Source organism: Coenobita brevimanus, chromosome 8, assembly GCF_032717465.1.
Source record: "Coenobita brevimanus isolate Jiangsu-jjx chromosome 8, ASM3271746v2, whole genome shotgun sequence".
NCBI lineage: Eukaryota > Metazoa > Arthropoda > Malacostraca > Decapoda > Coenobitidae > Coenobita > Coenobita brevimanus.
The window spans coordinates 17,914,693-17,942,326 of NC_136961.1; the positions used below are offsets into that span (position 1 = coordinate 17,914,693).

A 27,634-nucleotide genomic window follows, 5' to 3' on the forward strand; every position below is an offset into this window, starting at 1 on the left:
TGTAGCAACAAACTCTCATCTCTTTTTTGTCCAACTCTAATGCAAGAGTTAACCATAACTCCCAGTCTTTCATTTATGCAACAGGCCAACTCTGGAACTGTCTCCCTCTGTCTTTATTTCCTACTTCCCATGATCCCCAGTCTTTCAAAAGCAGTGTGTCCAGGCATCTCAAAATAATCAGATCTTGAATTTGGCTGTCTTTCATATTGTTTTTGTTTTTTTTCTTGGAAGGAATGGTTTGTGGGCTTCTGGCGTTTGTTCCTTGTTCCTTGCATTAAAAAAGGAAATTTTGTGACAATACATTTTATTCTTGCTTAGGCTATGGCGCAAAAACAGTTATAATCAGTTAGTCGATAACTACAGTTCGTCGGTCTCTACCTGGATGAGATTTTCGTCTCTTGGCTGCTTTTTTCTTGTTGTTCAAAAAATAGAGTAATGTGGCTCTACCACTTCTGCGAGTCACTTGTTCATTTTTAGCACTATATTAGAATATAAATCTCTAATTACTACTCAACAATCAAGAAGAGGAAAGGGCGATTTTAGTCCCACCTTTCAAGGTGTAGACATGGCAGTCCTGGGTCAAGCTACAGTGGCCCAGTGCACTATCGCCTTTTTCTTTGTTTTGTATTTTTGTCAGGTTGATCAAAGAGGAGGAACAATGAGGGTTGGCATCCTTGTGGCGGCGCTGCTGGTACTGGTGGCGGCTGTAGGAGGGACTAGCCAGGCACCCATTCTGAACATCAAACAAGGACACATCTCTGGCGTGGTGGAGCAGGCAATTAAGGGCAGGACCTTCTACTCCTACTACGGCATACCCTTCGCCAAGCCTCCCCTCGGACCCCTACGCTTCAAGGTATGCCATGTTGTTGTGTTTGACCACTTACAGCCCACGGCAGCAGTTTCTAGAACATAGCTTGTTGACAGAAAGTGTTAGAATGTCAATGATCTTGCCTCTTAACCCCTTCGCATGCGATGAGGCGTTTGACGTCATTTGTTGTGGTGTAATATACTGTTTATCTCATATATTGATAGATTTGGTTATGTTTTCATGTGAAAGACAGTAAATAACTGACCCAACTGCTCGCAGGGAAGAGTGCGTCTCGTACATCTGAGTTAGCACAAAGGTAGTGACATGCAATGAGAGGTTAGGAACAAGTGCATTTACATTTCATTGGTGAAATATACTATGTATCTCATACAGTGATATTTTTTGTTATTTGTTTTTGTGAAAAGAAGGTGAAAGTGAACCAAGTGCTCCTCCAGAAATCATCGTCTGCTACACCTTATCGGCAAGGTTTGGGCCACGTAATTGACCTACGTAGGATGTGCATTTACATTTTATTGGTGAAATAGACTGTGCATATCATATATTGATAGATTAGGCTACGTATTATGTGGAAATAACGTGAAAGGCTGAGCCACGTGCTCGTAATGAAGAGTGACGTACACCTGAACTAGCACAAAAGTAGCAAAATGCAACGCGAGATAAGTAATTTAGATGGTATGATATACCGTGCATCTCATACAGTGATATATTTTATAATGTTTTAATGTGAAAAGAAAGTGAAAGTGAACCACATGCTCCTCTAGAAATCATCGTCTGCCACACCTTACCGGCCAGGTATGGGCCATGTAATTGACCTACGTAGGATATGCATTTACATTGTATTGGTAAAATATACTGTGTATATCATATTTTGATAGATTCGGCTACGTATTATGTGGAAATAATGAGAAAGACTGAGCCACGTGCTCGTAATGAAAAGTGTCTTTTTTTTTTTTTTTATATGTGACCGACTCTGGGCATAGGCTTCACAGCCTGCTTTCAAGGCCCAGTAGTCCTCCTACGTACCGCACACCTCTACATGTCACCACTTCGGCGCTAACACCCACCGTCCATATTGAATACATGCTAGGGCTGTCTCATACAGGACTGGTGTATTGGTATTAGCGGGGGTATTTTTACGACATGTCGGCGGGCCTTCTGGTAGATCAGTAAAGTCTGATTTTATGAAATTCAAATCCTTAAACTGTTCCCTGCCTCAGCGGGATTTGAACCCGGGTCCGTCAGGACTGCAGACCAATTCTCTACCGATTGAGCCACCGCTTCCCCCAACTGAACTGGCACAAACGTAACGAAATGCAAGGCGAGGTTACGAACACGTGCATTTACATATATATATAATATATATATATATATATATATATATATATATATATATATATATATGTTTTTTGTGAAATATACTGTATATTCCATGATATATATATATATGTTTTTTGTGAAATATACTGTATATTCCATGATATATATATATATATATATATATATATATATATATATATATATATATATATATATATATATATATATATATATATATATATATATATATATATATATATATATATATATATATATATATATATATATATATATATATATATATATATATATATATATATATATATATATTAGCGGGGGTGTAGCCTATACACTGTATATACACTGTATATAGCCTATACACTGTATATACACTGTATATGGCTAGTGAGAGAGTGATTGCCCTCTACCTACACAGATCAAAAGCCCTCGGGAGCAGGGGGGTGGTTGCTTTCTCAGGCAGAGGAACTCCTTGAGAGTGAAATGGCTGGGAAGCATGCCGGCACGTGACTGGCAACAGCATAGCTGGGTCTTTCGGGTGTGGGCAATCAGGCAAGTTAGCTGCCTACTGCGACTGCAACACAATGGCTAGGTGTTCAGGAAGTTAGCCAAAGAAACCTTGATGGACTCTGAAAGAACAATAATGGCCCCCAGTCCCGTGCAGCCCTTAAATGGGCAGGGGGTGCTAAGAATCTCACGGTTGCCTCAATTACAATCTAATTCCTTTGTCAATGCAAAAAATACAATTAAAATTGGTAACTGGAATGTGAGAACGCTAAATCATGACGGTAAAATCGATGAGTTAGTGAAGGTTTTTCAAAATTACAGACTTGATATTTGTGCTCTGACAGAAACTAGATTAACTGGAGTCGATAAGTTGGATTTGGAGGATGGTATACGTTTATTGATATCTGGTCGACAGGACGGAATGCATTATCAGGGAGTAGGATTGTTGCTGGGTTGTAAGGCAAATAAGGCTTTATGTGAGTGGGATCCTATCGATGCGCGATTGTTATACGCACGGTTTAAATCAAATCATGGCAACATCAGTCTGTTTGTGTGTTATGCACCTACTAATGATGCACTCGATGAAAGGAAAGACACATTTTATGAAAAGTTGCAAGAAGGAGTAGGAAGGGTACCTAGACATGATGTTTTGATCTGCGTTGGAAACTTTAATGCAGTAATGGGCTGTTCAAATGAGGGATTTGAGGCATGTATGGGTAAGATGGGAGTTGGTAGTAGGATGAGTGAAAACGGAGTGAGGTTTGGAAGCTTCTGTCTAGCAAATGACTTAGTCATCGGGAGCACACTCTTTCAGCATTGCAATATACACAAGACAACTTGGGTGTCGCCGTGTGGAAAATATAAAAATCAGATTGATCACATCGCTATCAGTAGGAGGCATAGAAGTTCTCTGCTAGATGTTCATGTTAAACGGGGAGCGGATATTGGTAGTGACCATCAACTCAGCATTGCAAAAATAAGGTTTAAACTTAAAAATCAGAAGAAGGAAAAATCTGGTGTTGGTAGATACGATATTGTTAAGCTTAGAAGGGAAGGAGAAGAAAAGAAGGAATTCAGATTAGAATGCAGAAATAGGTTTTTGGTGTTGGAAACGTTGGAAGAGGGGGAGAGAAGTGTAGATGAGATGTGGGAGGATGTGAACAAAGTTTTGCATGAGACTGCTGAATGTACGATTGGAAGGAGACATAGCTTCAGGAGAAAGAAATGGATATCAGGGGAAACGTGGGATATGATAAAAAAGAGAGGTGAGGCTAAATTGAGGAGTGAGATGCAATGCGTTGATGAACAAGAGATTGAATTAGCAAGAGCTGCGTACTGGAGTTTGAATTCAGAAGTAAGAAGGTTAGCTAGGAGAGATAAAAGAAGATGTGTGGATGAAAAGGTTGCAGAGACTGAAATCTTAATAAACAAAAATGATGGACAGAGTCAAAGAATAGCATATGAATCGATTAGAGAACTGAGTGGTAATGCAGGTAAACGCAAGGAAATACCAGTTAGAGACAGGGAAGGAAATTTATTGACCAAAGATGGAGATATTAAAAATAGATGGAAAGAGCATTTTGAGACAGTTCTTAATAGACCAATACCACCAGAAGAGGATATACCGTCTGCTCAGGAAGATTTAAATATAGAAACAGAAGAGTTGAGGCTTGCAGAAGTGGAGAAAGCAGTAAAACAGTTAAAGAATAATAAGGCACCAGGGGAGGATGGTTTATTTCCGGAAATGTTTAAAGTGGAGGGGGATAGATTAATAATGATCTTGACCAAACTATTCAATAAGATATGGGTGACGGGGTTACTACCATCAGTTTGGAAGAATGGTGTAATTGTTAAAGTTCCGAAGAAGGGAGACCTGAGTGAATGTGGTAATTGGAGGGGAATCTCTTTGTCACCGATAGCTTTGAAAGTTTTCAGTAGTGTTGTTAAATAGGTTGGAGCCGGTGGTTGAGGGTATTCTGAGGGATGAACAGGCTGGTTTTAGAAAGGGACGTGGTTGCAATGATCAGATCTTTATAGTTAGGCATTTGATGCAGCAAGTTAATGAAATGAGAGTACCGTTAAGTCTTTGTTTTGTTGATTTTGAAAAGGCTTTTGATAGTGTTTCGAGAGAGACTATGGGGAAGATCATGAGACATTATGGAATACCAGGGGAGTTTGTGAGGGTCATTATGAACATGCATGAGGACACATTTTGTAAAGTGATGGTTGATGGCTGTCTGAGTGATTCGTTTGAAGTCAAGTCCGGAGTAATTCAAGGTGGTGTTCTATCGCCTTTACTATTTATATTGGTCATTGATTACATTATGAAACGCGTTGGAACAGAAACCGGTGCAGGTATACTTTGGGGAGAGAACAGGAAACTTTTGGATTTAGATTATGCAGATGATATAGTTTTGATTTGTGATGGGCCAGAAGAGATGCAGAGAGCGTTGGACTGTTTGGTGAGTGAAGGTCGCAAGGTGGGTTTGGTTATTAATTGTGGAAAAACTGAAATAATCAATATGAATATGGAAAATGCGCAGGAATGTGTAATTGGAGGTATGGTTGTAAAGCAAGTTGATAGGTTTAAATATTTAGGTACTTATTTAGCCAAGGATGGTTCTTTGAACTTTGAATTCGAGGAAAGGTTAAAGAAGGCTAATCAGGCAATGGGAATGCTTAAAAATATTTGGAATAATAACAATTTCTCTGTGCATACAAAAATCAAACTTTATAAGGTAATGGTTAGGAGTATCTTAATTTATGGACACGAGCCTTGGTACAGCACAGTGACTATGGAAAATAAATTCTTGGTGTTTGAAAATAAAGCACTTAGAAGAATATTAGGAGTTACTCGTAAGTGATGGGAAATGATACCAAATAGTAGAATTAGAGAAATAACGGGAGTGCAGCCGATCGATGACTATGTTAGATTCTCACGATGGAAGTGGCTAGGACATGTGTATAGGAGACAGGAAATAGTACGAGGTACACCAGGGTGGGTGGCACTTGGTAGGAGAGGTAGAGGAAGGCCAAAAGAGACGTGGGTGAGGACAATGAGACGGGAAGCTGGAGATGAGTGTTGGGGAGATCTTGAGGAGTTAGCACAAGATAGGATGTGGTGGTGTGAGTTCATCGAGGCCCTATGCATCCCCGAGGGTGCCACAGGAAATGATTGATTGATTGATATATATATATATATATATATATATATATATATATATATATATATATATATATATATATATATATATATATATATATATGTTTTTTGTGAAATATACTGTATATTCCATGTAGTGATATATTTAGCTATGATTTATGTGCAGAGACTGAAAAACTGACCCACGTGCTCATAATGAAGAGTGTGTGTTGTACACCTGAGCTAGCAATAAGGTAGCAAAATGCAACGCGAGGTTAGGAACACATGCATTTACATATATGTATACATCCTGGGGGGTGAAATATACTGTGTATCCCATGTATTGATAAATTTGGCTATGTTTTATGTGAAAAGACAGTGAAAAACTGAACCACGTGCTCGTAATCTCGTAAGGGAAACACCATCTGCTACACCTTAGTGCACAGGTAACGGCCTACGGAACACGTCCATTTACATATTACTGGTGAAACGTACTGTGTTTCTCATAAAAATGATAGATTTGCTTATGTGTAATGTGCAAAGAAAATGACAGAGGTAACCACGTGCTAGTGGCCCCTACTTGTGCGCTAAGTCAGGTGCAGGAAACGATGTTTTTCAAGGACATACACGTATATCATGAACCCTTGCGTTGTGCCAGTGTTGAGCCAAGTTCTTGGCTGGCTGTGAAAAATATCTTGACTCATACAAAGTGATAGATTGGGTTATGTTTAATTTGTAAAGACAGTGAAAGACTGACCTACTGCAGTGTGTTCTCGTAAGGGAAACATCATATGCTACACCTTTGTGCACAGGTAACGGTCGACGGAACATGTCCATTTACTTGTTACTGGTGAAATGTACTGTGTATCTTATAAAAATGATAGATTTTATTATGTGCAATGTGCAAAGAAAAGAAAGAGGTAACCATGTGCTAGTAGCCCCTACCTGTGCACTAAGTCAGGTGTTGGAGACGATGATTTTCAAGGACATATACGTATTTCATGAACCCTTGCTTTGTGCCAGTGTTGAGCCAAGTTCTTGGCTGGCTGTGAATAAAATATCTTGACTCCTTTATTTCAGCTCACACTCCTACAAGAGCATTGGACTGCCACAGGGTCCACAATCCCTCAGACAGCAATTTATTCTCCAGTTGGTTTGCAACGACAGCAGTCTTGCAAAGATGAGACATGGGTTGGCACCACACGAGTGGCATCAGATCCTCGTTGAGGTAGAGTCTGAGAGCGACATTGAGACCAACCGTTCTGGGGTGGAGGAGGTTGAGCTGACGCCATCCAGTCAGCAAGTGGAGCTGCTCTGCCACCTTCCATCGTGGGAGACCACATCACCATCATCAGCCGGCTTCACCGGAGAACCCTTCCCACCTGTAGGACCTGCCGGTCCCACCACTTTATTTGTCTGCTCCAAATCTCCAGGCTCCTCTGCCCCCCTTGGCCAGCCAGTGTGCAGAATGCTACGGTGACATCCTTGCCGGCCAGGCCAAGGAGACTTGTGTCCCCAGAGCTCTCTGTCTCATCCTCGTCCTCGTCTGAGGCGTCACCTCCCAGACGAGGGTGCTGTGGTCCACTGCCTGGACATGGGGGACATCCAAGGGGTCGGAGGGCAGGCTGACCCACTGCCACCTCCGCTAAAGAGGATCCTGGGTGGCCCATTCAAACCGAACCACAGGCCGTTCACTGGCTCCCCAGGGATCCATGTGGATATTTCAACAACTCCCCTGCAGTTCTTCCAGCTCTTTTTCACGCGGAAGTTGTTGTCATACCTCACCTTGGAAACCAACCAGTATTCCACATTCCTGGGGACTCTGCTGGATGCCTGGTTCTCCTGCAATGAAGAGGAGATGACCAAGTTCCTGGGGTTATACCTTTTCATGGGGGTCATGCACATGCCGATCATCAGGCACTACTGGTGGAGCTCCGAGCTGCACAACTACCCTAGGGTCTGGCGGGCGATGAGTGGAAGGCGCTTCAACACCATCCTGAAGCACTTCTATGCCTTCAACTCGCTTGCCATTCCCCTTGACAACCAAGATCGGCTGATCCGCATGCACACAGTCATGGAGTACCTCCTTCAGCGGTTCCAGTCAGCGTACCTACCTGAGGAGCAGCTCTCTGGGGTGGAAGGGCCGGCTGTCCTTCCGCATCTACAAACCCCTGAAGCCCAACAAGTATTCCATCAAGATGTACATGCTGGCTGAGTCATCCTCGGGCTACATCTGGAACCTTGAGGTCTACTCGGGGGTGCAGCGTACCCTCCAGATCACCATGTTGGGTCTCGTGGGACTGTTGAAGGACCAGGGCTATAAGTTGTTCATGGACAACTATTACAATTCTGTAGCACTGTGCGAACGACTTCACTGCAGGATTTTACGTGTGTGGAACCCTACGGTTGCCTAGAGGAGCGTCACGCCAGCAGCAGGCCATCACCAGGACTAAGAGTCTGCCTGAGGGGGGCATGGTGTACAGGCACAAGGACAATGTGCTAGTCCTACCGTGGAGGGACAAGAGCATCGTGAACATGATGTCCACCTTCCACATTGTGGGCACCATTCCGAAGAGGGTTCGAGGAAAGGTGCGGAGCATGACTGGCGGACAAGCTACGTGGAGAAGGTTGTTCACAAGCCCATCATTGTGGAGGAGTACAACAGGTATATGGGTGGGGTGGATCATTTCGATCAGATGGACCAGTACAACCCCATCCAATGCCGAACTGTCAAGTGGACGAAGAAGATCACATTCTACTTCATCCAAATGGCACTGTTCAACACGTTTGCCTTGTATAAGAAGTACAGATGCACGCAAGTAACTCTCCTTGAATTTGTGGAGCAGATCATCTATGATCTTCTGCATTTCCATGAAGAGAACTGGCCCGCATCTGGACACACATTCCCCCATGCCCCAGACCTACCTAAATGGTGGTCAGCACCAGCATCACCTGGCACCCAGCAGGGACAACCACCAGCACCAGGATGGGCCCAGCCATCACCAGCACCAGAACAGCCTGCAGGAGACCCCACACCAGCACCACCAGAAGCAGGGCCATCACAGGTGCCACCATGACCACCAGAACCCAGAACCACCTGCAGGAGGCCCATCAGGGGTGCCAGAACCACCACCACCTCCAGTTGCTGGTCCGTCGGGAGAACCCGTGCCTGGGCCTGCAGCTCCCGCATGACAGGACCACAGAGCACGAGGGTATCCAAGCAAGCATTGCCGAGTGATTGACGACGACGTGAGGTTGGATCGCACTCTGGACCACAACCGGGCGAGGATCCCTGACAAGAAGAAGCTTAGATGTACCTTGTGCTTCAAGTTGGGGGTGAGGAAGGACACAAGGAACATGTGTCCTGTATGTGATGTGCCGTTTTGCATGGGTGATTGTTTCGACTGGCACCATACTGAGCAATGCATTCACTAGTGGAGCACACACACACACACACACACACACACACACACACACACACACACACAACGGTACAAAACTCCTCACCTCCCAACCGATCTGGTCCTGCAGGAGAATCATCACCACTGGAGAAGTATGTGATATTCTTTTTTTATTAATCTATTTACCTCTATTTATGTCAGTATATTTACAGATACAGATACAGTATATTGTGGTTTTCCTCAACACTAGTGACAGGGAAATAAGTCCAGCTTCAGTTTCAGTTGCTTGCAACAGGTTAAGTGTCATGTGTAGTTTCTGAGAGGACTAAAAACAAAACAAAAGTAGTTATATAAAATAGTTGTTGGTATAAAAGCAAAGAAAACATAGCTAGCAAGCATAAAAGTGTTAGTGCGCTACGGGAAAATAACATAAGTAAGCGCTGCTGACAGTGGGTCAGCGAGCAGCAAAATACACTGTAGTTTTCTGCATTTTTCTCAAAAACTATGAGGCCTAGGATCACCGTTCTTTACTGAGATGAAAGAAAATGAAGTTGTGCATAGGATGATGAAATAAAAACATAACAGTGCCGAGAAAATTTCTTCGCAAACCCTCCTCGAATAAAAAAGTTGTTTTCTCTCGAAAATGGGTTTCAATTTTTTGCTTATTACTCGAAGACCATTCCTCATATCAAACTGGGACCCCCCTCATTCGAAAGCTAATAAAATTTTCTTTCGATTGATGGTATAACATGTAGAGATTGGTTAATAAACATTCCACTTATGATGTTGGGAAGTGAAATCTGTGATCCTGAATGTTTATTCCAAGGGCCCTAACATACATATAGTGTGTTTTTCTTGTTTGTTTTTGTTTTTTTTTTGCTTATCGTGTAGAACAAACATCGACGAATAGGAATACGTGGGTTTTGTGGCAAAATAAATATGCTTGGGTGATGAAAATAAGCCGAGAATACACATTTTTGGAGTGCGTGGCAGCCGGGGTGGAGGGGAGAAACGCCCGCACATCATAGCCCAGAAAACTTAAAAACTTATCCGCGCGTGCGGAGGGGTTAAACTTCGAGAATGTTGTTAGGATTGCCTTTCAAAAATTTTTATGATATCACCATAATTGCTTTTAAAAAGTATTATAATGTTGCCTAATATGACTATCAGTGTTGGTACGTTGTTATACTAACCTTCAAAAGTTGAAATATGACCATAGCTGATCAACTATTAGTCTAATGTTAGGCTATCAACATTCATGCTCAGACAAAATGTTAGAATATCACTTTAGCTTTCTTGGTGTTTGAATGTTGTTAAATACCAATAGCATTACATAGTATTAGGGTAGTTATGGTACAGCATATTCGGTGTAACCTGAAGATGATCCACTGATGGTCAAGTGTAGTCAAATTTAAAGGTTCATTTCACTTGTAAGGAGGAGTCTCATTCCGGCCTTATAGCAAAGTTTCATCGATTTCCATGCAATTTATCTCTTGTTTGATGGTGATGATGATGATGATGATGATGATGAACCACCCGTTCCAGGACCCAGAACCAGGTGAGAAGTGGTCGGGTGTGCGAAACGGGTCGGTGATACCTGAGCCTTGTTTACAACTCAGCCTCGAACCATTCGTCACCAACCGCAAAGCAGAGGAAAAGGACTACTATGGCAGTGAAGACTGTCTCTACCTCAATGTCTTCACACCTAAGGTAAAACGATTGGTCTCATTCTATGTAGTCATGAAGATTTCGTTATACAGTGCAGTACATTTTCGTCAGTAATTCATTCAGTACATTATACCCTAGTATCTTTTGTGTGCTATTAATGCAAACTGTTTCAGTATTACTGCGATAAAAATAACATACAAGAGCACACTTAGACGTACTGTGCATAAGAATTCTCTATGAAAGACACACAATTTAGCATTTCATGTCCAGCTGGTTGACCCTCTCACGGATTTCATATACATTTGACTGTACGAAGAACTTTTCACGCTGAGGTTACCACAACCTTAACCCTTTGTTAGTCAGGTGGGGTGTTTTAGAACCCCCATTCTTTTTATTTTTAAGTTGATATTTCCTGCCAGTAATTCGAATATTCCTCTCCGTTCCAGTACTCTCCTGATTCAGTGAGGGGAAGGAGCATGTGGATTGGTTTAGTTCTGCCATTGCTCTAGTGAGAGAGAGGGGCATTTTTTCCTCATCTGGGGTGTCCAGTCACCCCATCAAACTAACCGGTTAGATCATATTGTGATAGAGACTGATTTTTAAATCTTGTTTTCACATACAGTTTATCATTATACTGATGTCAAAAATCACAAAAAAATATTATCCTGTGAGTGTTTACCTGATAAATGAGATTTGAGTCCATTTGTTGCTTTTTTACTGATATTATAATTTATTGTATTTTATTATAAATTAATAAACGTCAGCTATAAGGCATTCAATCTTTTCATTAGTGGTTGCAGAGATTTGTTGAAGCGGTAGTATTAATATATTTTACATATTAATAACACTACATGTATTTTTGTACTGGGGTGTTGTAACACCCCACCAGACTAATCACGTTTGAAAACCCCGCAGGACTAACGAAGGGTTAAAAGACTTTATGTAGTGGATTCGTGGTAGAGAAATGGCTAAATTGGATGTTCAAGTTTCAGATTCAAAATTTTGTAGAATATTACAGAACTTCCTTAACAACTACACTGGATCAGTTGGGAGTAGTTCATTAGATACTGATATTTCGTTCTACTTGTACACTGTAGAATATAGCGGTTAACCGAGGGACGAGGCTATGGCTGTCTCAGTGTGAACATTCGCACTAAAGGACATTTAGTTTTTATTTTGGCTAAATCCAGAAGACTTTATTTAGCATAGGAAATACCCTTCAGGATGAAGGTTTTCAATCATTTAGCAAAAGTGATGTACTTCGCATTTTCTCTTGCTATACTGTATTCTGTTCAAGCACGCTTATTGAATCCTAGTATGTATGGAAGTGACGTTATGTGTTAACTCTTTCAGTTAAAAAAGAAAATATCTAATCAGAACAATATAATCTGAAAATAAAGAATAAATGTATAATCACACCATGTTATCTGATTCCTGATGTTAATGACGTGTTCGTGATACAGCCAAGGGACGACCCTCAAAATCTACCGGTGATGGTGTGGATCCACGGAGGCGGATTCTTCTCTGGTGGCGCCAACCATTACCATCCACACTACCTTCTGGATCACGATGTGGTGCTGGTGGTGGTGCAATACCGCCTTGGCATCTTTGGTACGTACAAATGCCGACGTTTATTTACCTGTCTAAACTCTTTTACTTCTCACATCCCTCCATTGACTAATGTTCTGAAGGTGAGCGAGGTTTGGTATGTTTCTCTTCCGATAGATACAAAAATTCTCTCTTTCCTCTCCTGGCTGCTGTTCCTTAGCTGAGAGGAAATGGTATGTTTCTCTGTCTACAGATGACTTTTGATAATGTTCCATTGTGGAGGAAACATGCGTTATATAAAGTATTTGTAGTACAATACTGGGCGAAGATTTGACCCAGACAGTACCTTTCTGGTCGAAAATATTGCTGCATTTAATAGTGAATAATAAAGTGAAAGTGAACTGACTTTTCAAAACCAGCGAAGCGACATTCGGAATCCAACAAGCTCTTCAAAAGACTGGTTAAAATTTTTATATTTGTTTGATTAAGTGGACTGATGCTGCTGACCGCAATTGTCTGTCTATCTATTTATTGCCTGACGCCTTAATCCCGTAAAAGGTGGCCACAGACAAATCACCTCCATGTCATTATGTTCTCAGCCTTTTCACTGCCCCGCTCGCAGATCCTCCCCCCCCCTCTTATACCTCTCCAGTCCATCCCGTCATCTCATTCATCCCATCCTCGGCCTCCCCCTCCCTCTTTTCCCCTCCACTTCACTCGATTACAATCTCCTCGTTAGTCTCTCGCCCTCCACCCTCTCCACATGGCCAAACCACCTCAGTGTATTTCTCCTAACGCTTTCTATCACATCCACATCCACATCACAACTCTTCTTCACTTACTTATTTGCCAGTCTGTCTCCATGTAATTTCACATGCTCCTGTCATATGCTCTCAATATTGACTTAAGCCATTCTAACAAGGTCCAAGCTTCACTTCCATACATTAAAGTTGGTATCACAATACTATCATGCAGCAACTTTTTTACTTCCATGCTCACTTCCCTGTTTCTTATCACTGCTCTCAAAAAACCAGGCACATTTCTTCGTTGTTGCACCCTTTCAAGCTTTTCATCCTCCAAACTTCCATCCTTACTCATCACATTACCCAAATACTTAAATGAACTCAAATTTTCCATTTCCTCATCATGCAAATTCACTAGGCATTCAGTGACATTATTTCCCACGAAGACCATAACTTCACTATTCCTTAACACTGATTCTGTTTCTTACACACTCTCCCAAACTCATTCACCAAACCTTGCAGTTACTGTACCCTTCGTCTTCACCTATCAGTACGGTACCATCTTGAAATTAAAATATAGAACTTTCCCAAACGCTACGCTCTATCTTATTGGGGCCGCTCCAGCATCCACTGCCCTATCTTGTATCTCTTTTATAACCCCATCCATATACAGACTGAGCAACCATGGAGACATGACACATCCCTGTTTCAGTCCAACATTCAGATAGAATAATTTCACTCAGTTCATTATCCACACGCACTGCAGCCTTAGCACTCTCATACATACTCTTCACCGCATTCAACAACTTCCCATTTACTCCATATATTCTTAGTATTTTCCACATTCCTTGTCCATCCACTCTGTCATATGCTTTCTTCAAATTCATGAAGGCAGCATACAGCTTCTTTCCCTTTTCTAGAAACTTTTCCACTAAAGACTAAAACTTCCATGTTCTTCTCTCACTAGTTCCTCTGTTATTTACCTAACTCTGTCAGTTAGTATCCATATACCTTGCCTGTTTCACTACACTTTTTTTTTTCCTTTTCCTTTGTACAAGCGAATAATTATACATGACTTCCAATCCTCCAGGACTCTACCTTCCTCCCAGGGCAATCTGCACATCTTCCATATCCATTCTACTACTATCTCTCCTCATTGCTTTATCATTTTACCACACACTTCATCAGTTCCTGGGGCTTTCCCCATTTTGACCTTCATTGCTTCCACTACTCCCTTCCTACTGATCTCTTCCTCCTTTCTCACCACCCTCCTTCTCCTAGCCATTCCCCAGCCACTTATACTCGCATTGCTTCCATTTTTTATGTTTTACAGTTTTTGCAAATGTTCTCTCCATGTGCTCACTTTTTCTCCTTTCACAACTATCAATCTATGATTTTCATCTATTACTCCCCTACTAACTTCTTTATCACCTTGTCTAACTCTCTTTACCTCCTTCCAGAACATTTTCTTACATTCCCTCCACTGTATACTCAAATTCCTTACAAATTCCTCATCCATTCTCTTCTTACTCTCTCCTACTAATCTTCTTACTTCTTTCTTCATCCCTACATATAATTCTCTCTTCCGTTTCTGAGCTTTCTCCATGCCTCAGCTTCCAAAGCACTCACTATATGCTTTCTTCGTTTGTGCTACAGCTTGCCTCACCTCTTCCTTCCACCATGCTGTTCTGTGCATCCCCTTTCGTCTTCTCTTCACCTGATGCACCGCCTGAAGTGCTGCACAGATATTTTCTTCTGTGAATATCTTACACACACTTTCCACCTGCTCCATCTGCTCCAAATCATATTTGCCCAATCGCTCCTCCGCTCATAATATTCAGCTTTCTTTCCATCCTTTTGGAACCTTTCTACCCTCCTCTTATGGACTACTTTCTCCTTCAACTCCTCCATTGCACTTGAACCCTGATTTTCATCACCACCGAGTGGTGGTCAGAAAGTCCAATTCCCCAACCTCTGTAAGCTCTTGCTTCCATTACATACTTAGTCATTCTGTCATCCACACACACATAATAGATCGCTGCCTTCCTGTCACTCAGTTCACCACCCACCTTTCTCATCTCTCCAGGTATACCACAACTGTCTTAAGACTGAAAAAAAAATAATAGTATCATGCATGAGTGACTATGCCCTTCATGATCATCATCACAACTCGTGATGTCCCAGGAAGGCTAAACCTTTATCGTCTGAATGAGCATAACAAGCATGTCTACTGACTGCTTCTGACGGGCCCTCAGGGAAAATATAGGGTCTGGTAAAAGTAGAAAACAGAGCTTATATTTTATTGACAGTCGGCTCCACAGCAATCCGCCTCAGAGCTGCCATACACTTCCGCTACTCATGTATTAATGTATCTGGTCTTTCATTTAATCATCTGTGCAATTATATCTAATCTATTTATGGGAGGCCCTCAGGCAGTACTTCTATGATTTTCCCTGGAATGATTAGGCCTATTGCTTCCATGGCCCGGATCCATCTGAGTGTGCCTTGTGCATTACAGAGGTTATTCTCTCGGGCATGGAAACATACATTCATTTCTCATATCCTTAGACTAATGCAAGAAAACCTTGGTTTAATCACACTTGTTCTAATGCTGTCCACAACAGGGAGAGGGCCTATAAAAGGTACCAGAACCAACCCACCCCTGAATCACATCTTTTTTATGTTTCTGCCCGGAATCATGCTAAGTCTGTTCTTCGCTCTGCTAAAAATAATTTCATCCGTACTAAATGCTCTCAACTCTCCAACTCGAATTCTTCCCGCTCCTTCTGGCACATTGCCAAAACCTTTCTAACAACTTTACCTCGTCATTCTTCCCTCCCCTTTTCTACTCTGATGGCACTGTAGCTATTTCTTCTACTGATAAAGCAGATCTCTTCATGCAGACTTTCTCATCCAATTCCACCTTCGACAATTCCGGTGCTGTTCCTCCCTCACTTCCCCCCTTCTGACTTCCTCATGGCTAACGTTAAAATTTCTTCAGCTGATTTATTTTCTGCCATCACTGGCCTCAGCACCAACAAGGCATATGGGACTGATGGAGTCCCTCCTTTTATCCTCAAGAACTGTGCTTCTGTGCTTACACCCTGCCTAGGAAAACTCTTTTGCCTTTGTCTTTCAACTTATACCTTTCATTCTTGCTAGAAGTTTGCTCTCATTCAGCCAGTCCCAAAGAAGAATGACCATTCCCAACCCACTAACTATCGTCCAATTGCTTTAACATCCTGTGTCTCAAAAGTTTTCGATTGAATTATTAATAGCAAAATTTTAAAGCATCTCTACTATCACAACCTTCTTTCTGCTCGTCAGTATGGGTTCCGTCAGGGACGCTCCACTAGCGAACGTCTCACCTACCTTTCATCCTCCTTGTCATCCTCCTTCCAGAACTTTGGCGAAAGCTTTGCCATTGCACTTGGCATCTCAAAGGTTTTTGATCACGTCTGGCATAACTCTTTAATTTCTGAACTGCCCTCTTACTGTTTCTATCCTTCTATCTGTGCCTTCATCTACAGCTTCCTTTCTGGTCGTTCTATAGCCGCTGTTGTAGACGGCCATTGTTCTTCTCCTAGATCTATCAACAGTGGTGTTCCTCAGGGCTCTGTCCTATCACCAACTCTCTTCCTTTTATTCATCAATGATCTAAGCTGTACACATCTTACCCTATCCACTAGTATGCTGATCAATCCACCCTTCACCTTTCCATTCGGTCCTCACAACGTCCATCCTAGCAGTTACTTCAACAAACAAGGGAAGAGGCTATGGCAAACCTAATGTCTGACTTGGCTCCTATCTCTGACCAGGGTAAAAATAATCTGGTTGTTTTCAATGCATCAAAGACTCAGTTTTTATAACTAACAACCCGACACAGGAGCCAAATGTTTAATTATATCCAGCTCAATCGAGCATCATCCTTGAAGATGTTTGGGGTTTCATTCACTCGGGTTTATCTTGGAAAGATCATATTACATCTCTGGTAAAAACTGTTTCCAAGAGATTAGGTGTGCTAAGCCGACTCTGTACCTTCTTTACCCCTGCACAGTTGTTGACTTTATACACGGGATTTATTCGCCCCTGTATTGAGTACAACTCTCATGTGTGGGGAGGCTCCCCACATACATCTCTTTTTAATAGGGTGGAGTCAAAGGCTTTTCGTCTCTTTAACTCTTCACCTCTTACTGGCTCCCATCAACCTCTGTCTGTTTGCACTACTGTTGCGTCTTTATCTCTCCTCTATCGCTACTTCCATGGTCATTGCTCCTCTGAACTGTCCACTTGCATCCCTCCACCCCTACGACAGATGCGTAGCACCGTCTATCAGCAAACTCTCATCTCTTTTCTGTCCAACTCTCTAATGCAAGAGTTAACCGTTACTCCCAGTCCTTCATTTATGCAACAGGTCAGCTCTGGAACTGTCTCCCTCTGTCTGTATTTCCTACTTCCTATGATCTCCAGTCTTTCAAACGCAGTGTGTCCAGGCATCTCAAAATGAACAGATCTTGAATTTGGCTCTCTATTGTATTGTTTTTGTTTTTTTCTTGGAAAGATCTGTTTTGCGGGCTCCTTGCCTTTGGTTTCTTCTTCCCTGGATAAAAAAAAATTATCTGTCCATCCACTAATCTGATTCTGCCACTACCCACAGTTTCATCCATTCCATCCATTAACATTATCTGTGTCTTTCATTTATCCATTTATCTGTCAACCTAACTATCTATCTCTCTAACCTTAACACCAATACTTATATCAACTTCTACTAATTTACCTATAAACTACCGACAGACTTATCTCAGCAAAAAAACATACTAGTATCTAAACTTAACCCGTCCCATCCCATCGACGTATGGACAGGTTGCAACATTTTGCATTTGCCAGTCCCGGCGACGTGCTGTTACGTCGTGCAATTGCAAGGTCCCTAATTTGCACAATTTTCAATTTTCGCATGTGATTTTTCGTACATATACACGGGACACCTTCCTCTATTCCTCTTCAAGATGCCAAGCAGGAACAATGCCTTACACCGCATAACCTCCCCCCTCCCCCCCCTCATGCCACTGTCTCGGCAATTCACCTGTTATCATTGACCTGGCCAGTAAAGACATTCAGGGCCAGAGTGATTCCCCAATCGAGGACAATGTGGAGGACAAAGTTTACATAGCATTAGAGGAAGAAACAGTCAAAAATAATGATCAGGTAATGTGGCAAAAGAAGGTCAGGTATGGTGATGAGTTAGTGAGTGAAACAATGCTTATAATGCCTATATTACTGTTTGAAAACCAATATACTCTCGTACTACATGTAAATTCGTATCAAGTAAATAAATAAATACTGTTTATGAGTGGTGTGAAATAGTTACCCTCCCATAGAACTCGTTTTCTTTGGTGCCAGCTTGTTACAAAACCCAGTCAGGTACTGGTACCTGGATCGAGTATTTTAAACCTCAGGTGAGCGATTTCTCTATGAATTTTCGATGTTTCTAAACAAAAGAGGAGGTTTTAGCCAAAAAAAATTTTTTCGAAAGTACCTCGGGATTGGGGGATGTCAGAGGTGCGAAATAGCTCGGGATGTGACGGGTTAAACAAAGTAATGAATACTTACCAATGGGAAGTTGACATTAGAGAAACACCTTAATAACTCAACACCACGCATTCAAGAGCAGAGCTAAGGGACATCAACCCCATTCCAAAACTAGCTCATCAGATTTTAATCTTCTCTTCACATCCTTAAAGGTTAAACACTGAATTCTTCAAATTTTGAAACTTACCTACCCTTATAAGAGACAACAAATCACATGGTATAACAATGTAGGCGTGCTGGGTGTTGGTCTGGCTTATGTTTGATAAGCGGGTCATTAGTATTTCAGTAACCAAATAATTTAGTACTTGAGAGACAAAAGCAATTCTAGGACAGGCCTCTGGGAGGGTCTGGCAACAATACAGACATGCAAATGTCATAAGCATATGAGATATGGCATCATCATGATAACAAGTTTACCGAAGTTACTGACGTGGGATAGAATCATCTGGCATATTCCAATAGCCATCGTCTGTGGTGTCAAATATTTACATAAAATGTGCACATGTTATATGTCAATGGAGAGTACAGTTTTGGACACAGCTATGAATACACTTTACAGTACCATGTATTTAAAGTGAACAGTGACTTTAACCCCCAATTATACTGTCTTCAAAACTCAGTAAACATACCAGATAATTGTGTATGAGGTTTGAAGTTGTTCGACTAAAATTTTTAGCAGTATTACTGACCACAGTTGTACTATCTGTCGTTTGCCAAAATTTCTTTGCCAGATGTGGCAGTAGAAAGTGTAACATTAAATACATTTGTGATTGCAACATGAAGCACAGAATAAATGATGAGGTGACTTCCCTAACGTATGGAGAGAAATGATATATATGAAAGGCAACACCTAAAGCCTTCAAGGACTGTCCGCAAACTTTGCTTCTGAGACAATACACAGTCAAAAACGTGTATCGGTGGAAAGGCCTGATGATATCCTAAATTATCAGAATAGCTTGTCAGCACACACACACACACACACACACACACACACACACACACACACAATATAATCTATTGGTACTGAATTTGCATATACAGTAATAACAGTACTGACAACTACTGCTAATTACTACGAAACAACTACTCTTTTATCACACAGGCTTCCTGTCAACTGGTGACCAAGTGATGCCTGGCAATTTAGGACTCAAGGACCAGGTACCGTATTCAAAATCTGCTTTATGATATTCACTATACCTGTGTGTGTGTGTGTGTGTGTGTGTGTGTGTGTGTGTGTGTGTGTGTGTGTGTGTGTGTGTGTGTGTAAATCTGCTGAGTCATTGTCATACTTATGAGACAGAGTACACTTCGTGAGGTTGTGGGTATGTGAATGGGTGAGGTGGAGAGTGAGTACGTGGGAAAATAGATCCATGGTTAAGTCCATGGTGTGAATGGATCCCGGGTAGGGGTAGGTCCGTGTGAGAAATAAAGGTCCGTGGGAAATACATCTCTGGGGAAATGTGCCCAAGTATGAACATAGGTCCATCAGGTTAAAACTGGGCAGTGAAAGGAAGGGTTTCAAGGGAGAAAAAAAAGTTCCATCTGAGGATTCTGTTTCCTCTTGGATGAAAAAAGGTCCGTGATGAGAAACAAGTTCGTGGGACAAATAGTTCCTGTAGGAGAAAAATAGGTCCATAGTGAAAATGTCATAGGGGAAATAATGAAGGGAAACTAGGTGAACAGAGAAAATACGTACATGGCGGAATATAGGTCCTTGTGGAAAAATAGCTTGACGCGGAAATAATTAAATGGAAAAAAAATAGGGCGGAGGAAAACAATAGGTCCGTGGGAAAATGGGTCTATCTGAAATATATGTCTATGAGTGAAAGTACGAGTGGATCCATGGAGAAAATATGTCTATAAGGGATAATACGTCCATGGAGAAAAATATGCCGACAGTGGAAAATACTGCAAGTCAGTGTAGCTGCAAGTCCATGGGAGATAATATGTGAGCAGGAGTTAACACCTATGGGGTGAAGATGAAGACAGGTTTATATGTTAATCGTGCTTGAGCTTAAGTACTGTATAAGACTGTTTGTTCATAGATTTATCTTGCTAAGTTCAAATTGTGAGTTAGGTTGCTTGTGTATATTTTTGCAAAAGAGTGCTTGTTTAGAATGTTATCTTCTTAACCCAGTGGTGCCCAGGGCTAATTAAAAAGGACGGATTAGGCATTTTTATAAGTTAATAAAGGGAGGAACCCCAGAATATAGACGCATAAGTTTCGCGGCTAGGAGCCCATAGGTGGACGGCGGTACACTAAGTGCCTGCCTAGCGAATTCCCCCAAACATTAACCCTTGCCACTAATGGGTTAAGTTGCGTTTGAGATTACTTTTGCATACTTCTGTCTTCTCCAGGTACGTACGGTATTGCTTGTTTATGGTTTTATCTTTCTTGAGCATCAATTGTGTGTACGATAGCTTATTTATATCTCCACTGACAACATCTACTTTACAGTTCGTAACCAAACCACAGTCAATATTTTCGGATCACTCACACACACACACACACACACACACACACACACACACACACACACACACACACACATATATATATATATATATATATATATATATATATATATATACAAAGGTGGGCACCCGTTACACAAAAAGTACCGTCGGTACCGGTACAGGTACAAAACAAAAACAAAAAAGTACCGAGCACCGACTCGGTACTCGGTACATGAATATGAATCAAGTAAACTTGCTCAGTATTGATTTTTTTTTTTTTTTTTTTTTTTTTTTTGCCACACTGAGGACCCAGAGACCGGTCTTGTTAGCAGAGCCGGACCTGAGGAGAGATGAAAGATGTCAGACAATTATCACAGTTACATTAATTATGGGATGATCAAAGCATAAGGTTTTGCGACCGTTCAGTCCTTTACTTTCAATAAATAGATCGTTAACTTTAACCGGCCACTGTAATTCACATTCTTATACACCTAGTTTAATGCCTATCAAAATAAACACAATTTTATGACTACATCGTGTCATTATAAGCACAATAATCTGATTAATAATTACACAGTGCTCTTCAATTTTCTTTTTCAGTGTTACCCTTGAGGAAAATGAACACTTTAAAATGATATTCACTGAGTCCCACCCGTTTTGGTTTGAGCACGTCCTTCCCCAATGAAAGCAAACATTCCACAGCAGCACTGGATGGTATTGGCGTGTTATAAGTTACAAATATGTCTCTGAAAACCTTGCAAGGAAACCAGTCCTTGTTGATTTATGTTTCTGTGGTTCCTCAAAAAATTTCTTTACTAGCTTTATCCCAGTCTCCCCTTTCTTCCTCCCTTTTACATAAAGGGGTTCGAAAAACTCTTCCTTGACATCCTGCTCGTCATCATCATCAGCGGTGCTGCTCTCCGCGTCCTCTAGCTTGCTCTCCAGTAGTGACACCATCTTCTCCACCCTCCTCCTCATTTTTTCTAAGTCGTAGGAGGCAGGCTCAGGTAACCACGCCAACCACGATAGCTTGAATTGGGGATGAAAGGCAGCAGCAGGCAGGCAGTCAGTGTCCTCGAAACGATGGCCGAACCTGCCTTCCACACCCCAATCACTGCGTTTACAAGAGGCAGGCACACCGTCAGATCGGTGCTTTTCTTCACCTCTTTTAATTTCTTGAGGCACATGGCCAGGGTCGGCAAAAGCACTTCCATGTAGACCTTCTCACTTTTTTTTTTTTTTTTTTAATCACACGATGAGTGAATGTAGATAAATAAGATGTACCGGTACCGAGTACCGACAGAATATGTTTAAAAATGTACCGTCGGTACCAATGTTGGTACATGACGAAAAAAAGTAGTGTCACTACTGCTACTGGTACTCGAACTGTAACTCGGTAGTGTAGCTCGGTACTTTTGTACCTCGGTACTGCCCACATATGTATAGAGAGAGCGACACAGACAGACAGACAGACAGATTGGTAAGTAGGTAGTAGGTTGATAGATAGGCAGATGTTCCCTTAACCAGATAACAATAACTTATCAGCCAGACATTCGTCCCATGATGTAATTCTTATTTTAAGCTGGCTACCATAAAGATATTTAAAGGTGGAATAAACTTTAGTGGTGAAGAGGTAACTGTATTTCCTGTTAGCTATGATCTCCAGTCTTTCAAACGCAGTGTGTCCAGGCATCTCGAAACGATCGGATCTTGAATTTGGCGCTCTCTTGTATTTTGTTTTCTCTTGGAAGGAGCAGTTATTGCTGGCTTGTGGCCTTTGGTTCCTTCTTCCTAGCATTAAATATATATATATAAATATATATATATATATATATATATATATATATATATATATATATATATATATATATATATATATATATATATATATATATATATATGTAACACCTTCTTTCGAGAAGTCCCTTCAAAGCTGCATGAAATCATCTCGACATAGATCAAATAAAAAAAAAAAATAAGTGGTTATCATGATGTCATTAAAGTAAAACTACAACCAAGAAAAATATTGATTGCTGGTGATGATGCACTGCTGTAAAGATCGCCTCTTTAAAATGTTAAAGACAGAGATTCACAGCCAAACCAACGATATATTCTTCCTGTAAATGAGAAATGTTACATCAGGGGGAACAAGAGATCCGGGATAATTCTAAAGCTTTGGTTTTTTGTCTGATTTGGAAGATCTAAGTAATTTATGTTGTTTTGGAATCAGCGTCTGGCTGTTATGATCCGACTTTGAAACATTCCTTGTCATTCCTACAAAAACAAAGATACCAAGCGGAGTTGATCGTAGGGTCGTTAGAGAAGCTTCCTCAGAAGCCTTTATTAATACTTCCCCAGACACAAGCTCTGCACTGGATCCACAAGAACATCAACCACTTCGGTGGTGACGAAAATCAAGTTACTATTTTCGGTGAGAGCGCAGGAGGAGGATCTGTCACCCACCAAATGTTGACACCAGCTGCTAAAGGTACGGGAGGTTCATTTATCTATCCTTCTACCAAGTTACTGTGCCTGCTTATCTATTTATTTGTCTCTATTTCCAGACACCTTAATCCAGGAGGGAGTGGCAGCAAACAAATCACATCCATTTCACCCTGTACTCTGCATCTAGTCTGTCTCTCTTCCAGTTTACACCTGATGGTGGAAGACAGACTGACATGGTGACGATTTGTTTTGTGATACTTGCAGTTAAGGTTTCAGCTTTTTCTTTGATTGCAGTTGTAATACTACTGGAAATCTGTATACGTTTATGTGTTTCACTGAAAATACTTGAATTTATGTTATTATTGTCATGCACTGTCATGTCCAACAGTTTGCCGACAATTCTCCGACTCTGACCATAAAAGGTGTTACACGAGGCATTAGTTTATGAGATAGTTACCGTGACACTATGAAGCACAGAACAAATTGGTTTAAGTAAATATATTCTCTGATATGTGGGAATATAAGAAAAACGTTCAAGTGTATAATACTGGCAAGGGAAAGTCGGCGAACTATTGCTCATGTTAGTACTTAATTCGTTCGGTAATAGAAACTCCTAGATACAGCAATGAAAAGTAGATCCAATTATAGTCGGTTTCTTTTTATCCGATGGAACTGGCCCCCTACGGCAACTTTTGTACTTAATCATGGTTACAAGAACTTCATGAGCATTAGTTATGAGGGAAAAAAAAAAAAAAAAGGTTCCTTGATTACTTACAAAATCGATACCCTAGTCTGGCTATGCAGCCTTCACTGAACCGAAAGAGGATATGGATCATTGTCAGGTCTCAGTAAATGTAATAACTACTCCCCCACAGGACTATTCTCCCGAGTGATAGCTCAGTCCGGAAGCGCCCTGTGTCCTTGGGCAGTCACCCGCACTGCTGCCCAGACCGCCAGAAGGGTCGCCGAGGCCCTATCTTGCCCCATGGACTAAGGCAGCCAGAAAATGCTGAAGTGTCTCCAGGTTCTCGACGCACGCCAGATTGCCTACCAAACATACAACTTGTTCGTGAGTGTCTGTACTGATGATATAACACATCCGGGTCCAGACTAACAATGTTAAGATTAACTTCGTATCTTATCTCATATTTTCATTTGCAGAAAAAAAGGGAAGTTTCTGTCTATCTGTCTATTGCCAAACGTCTTAATTCCGTAAGGGATGGCCACTAACAATTCGCTTCCATGTCGCCCTGTCCCCTGCCATTTCACTGCCCTGCTCACAGCTCACACCCTCCTCTCTCGTATACCTCTCCACTCCATCCCTCCATCTCATCTTTGGCCTCCCCCTCCCTCTCTCCCCGTTCACCTCACTCACATACATTCTCCTCGTTAGTCTCTCACCCTCCATCCTCTCCACATGGCCACACCACCTCAATATGTTTCTCCTAACGCTTTCTATCACATTCACACCACAACGCTCCTTCACTTCCTCTCAATGTGACTCCACATGTTCCTCTCAAATAACTCATTTCCACTTCTCTCACTCTAGACTTCTGTCCCTCCAACAAGATCCAAGCTTCAATTCCATACGTTAGAGTAAGTATCACAATATTATCATGCAGTAACTTTTTCATTTCCATGCTCACTTCCCTGTATCTTATCACTGTTTTCAAGCAACCAGCAACCTTTCTTCTTTGATGTACCCTTTCAAGCACTTCTCCCTCTAAACTTCCATCCTTACTCGTCGCACTACCCAAGTACTGAAACGCACTCACATTTTCCATTTCCTCTTCATCCAACCTCACTGTACATTCAATGACTTCATTTCTCTCGAGGACCATAACTTTACTCTTCCCTATATTCATCTTTAGATTCCGTTTCCTACACACTCTCCCAAACTCATCCACCAAACCTTGCAGCTCCCCTTCGTCTTCACTTAACAACACAGTATCATCTGCAAACAACAGTACAAGGAGTTTCCAAACATTGCCCTCTCTCATTAGGGCCGTTCCAACATCCACTGCCCTACCTTGTACCTCTTTTATAACCCCATCCATGTACAGATTGAACAACCATGGAGACATGACACATCCCTGTTTCAATCCGACCTTCACATAGAAAAATTCAGTCAGTTCACTATCCACACGCACTACAGCCTTAGCACCCTTATACATACTCTTCACGGCATTCAACAACTTCCTATCTACTCCATGTATTCTTAATACTTTTCATACTCCTTGTGTATCCACCCCGTCATATGGTTTCTCCAAATCCATGAAAGCCCCATACAACTCTCCTTTCTCTCGAATCATTTCCACTAAAGATCTAAGAATTAAGTTTCTGCATTCTAATTTCAATATCCTTCTTCCATTGGTAAAAGAACTTCCTCTTATTTATGCTCTGTACTGTGATTTCATTCTGTTGAAAGAAGGAGAATGCAGAGGGTTCTGTACTCTTTATCATTCGGGCAAAAACAAACATGAGTTACAGAGGGAGTTGTTAGTAAGCTTGTTCATGAATTTCAACCGTGATTTGTCCTAGATGAACCTTTATCATTGGGTCTGAAAGTTTCGTAGCACCTTAACAAAACTTTCTGTTCCACGTTACATGGTAACATCCTCTAGTATCTTTCCTACAAAAGTTGCTGTGTCCTGCTCTCAGTTTTTGTCTCTCTGCGCAGAAACAAGTTGTCATCCTGCTGAGGAAAATATATCCATGGGGAATTTAGGTACACTGGGAATGTAGGTCCATGCAGTGAAGAGGAATCTCATTTCATGAAGGTGAAATGGGTCTATCAGAGAAAGACGTAATTCCTACCATAGGGGACAGGGGGTCCATGGGGGAAAAGGTATGTCCCACAATAAAGGCAATGCATCCATGGAGGAATGGGAAGATTCCTCTCAAAAGGGGAAAATAGGTCCATGAGAAATAGGTATGTTCCCCAATGTGGGCAACATAGATCCATGGTGGGAATAGAACATTGAAATAGGTCCGTAGAAGAATAGCTCCCAGTGAAAAATGGGCTGAGATGGGCTAGAAGGACCACTGAGTAAAATTAGGACCATGGGGGAAAGAAGTATATGAGAGAAAATAGGTTCTGGAGGGAGTAGCTGCCTCCCCATAATAATAAGATTGGTTTACGGACAGAATAGATCTATAAAGGTGAATATATCCATGCAGAAATTACGTTCATGGGGAAAAGTAGCCATGCAGGAACAAGTTCATGGAAAAACAGGTAGATAGGAGGTTGATCCCAAGGGGGCATAGCCGGTGACTGCTTACATTGCTCATCTTCTCGTCATATATGTATCAGAGGATAAGTAACATCTATCTATCTATATATTCCTCCCAAGGAAAGGGAGGTAGCCGAGACAGGACGACACACTCCCCATTTACTCATCCATTTAAACACATTCATTCGCATCTTAGCCCCAAGGGGAGAACGGACAGATCCTCACCACACCACACCGCACAAGGGTCAACTGCGCAATGCAATCAGTGACATCCGCAGCAGGGCCCGACAGCAGAGATGGTTTACCCCTGCCACATCATAACAGACCCATTCCCTTACCCGCACCTGACCTGACTAGCTGATCAGACCAAATGCGGAAGAATATCCCCTCAGGGCTGCGTCATCACTTATTCATTCACAATTTCTCTCCATTTATTTCTGTCACGCACAGCCACTCTTCCTTGCTCAACAGACATCCCTCTCGCATCCAGTGCTCTCTTCACACTGTCCATCCATCCTATTCGTGGTCTTCCTCTCAGCCTTACACCTCTCACATCAGATCTAGTTATCTTTTTCACCAATCGCTCATTATCCATTCTCTCCATAAGCCCATACCATCGCAACACCCTCTCCACAACTCTACCAGCCATCTCTCGAACAACTCCAGTTCTCCTTCGCACTTCATCATTTCGCACTCGATCCATACGCGTCACTCCACACATACTCCTCAGACACCTC

At 41.7% G+C, this 27,634-nt stretch overlaps 1 pseudogene across 1 annotated transcript in view; it reads left to right on the forward strand.

Moving 5' to 3' along the window:
- Positions 1–640: 640 nt before the first annotated feature.
- The window catches only part of LOC145408093 (carboxylic ester hydrolase-like), a 92,886-nt pseudogene continuing 65,892 nt past the window's right edge, over positions 641–27,634 (forward strand). Inside the window, exons 1-6 of the transcript XR_013898856.1 lie at positions 641–853; positions 10,760–10,924; positions 12,346–12,493; positions 19,865–19,920; positions 23,578–23,707; positions 24,540–24,733. The product of XR_013898856.1 is annotated as a carboxylic ester hydrolase-like (transcript). The remainder of the gene's footprint in view (positions 854–10,759; positions 10,925–12,345; positions 12,494–19,864; positions 19,921–23,577; positions 23,708–24,539; positions 24,734–27,634) is intronic.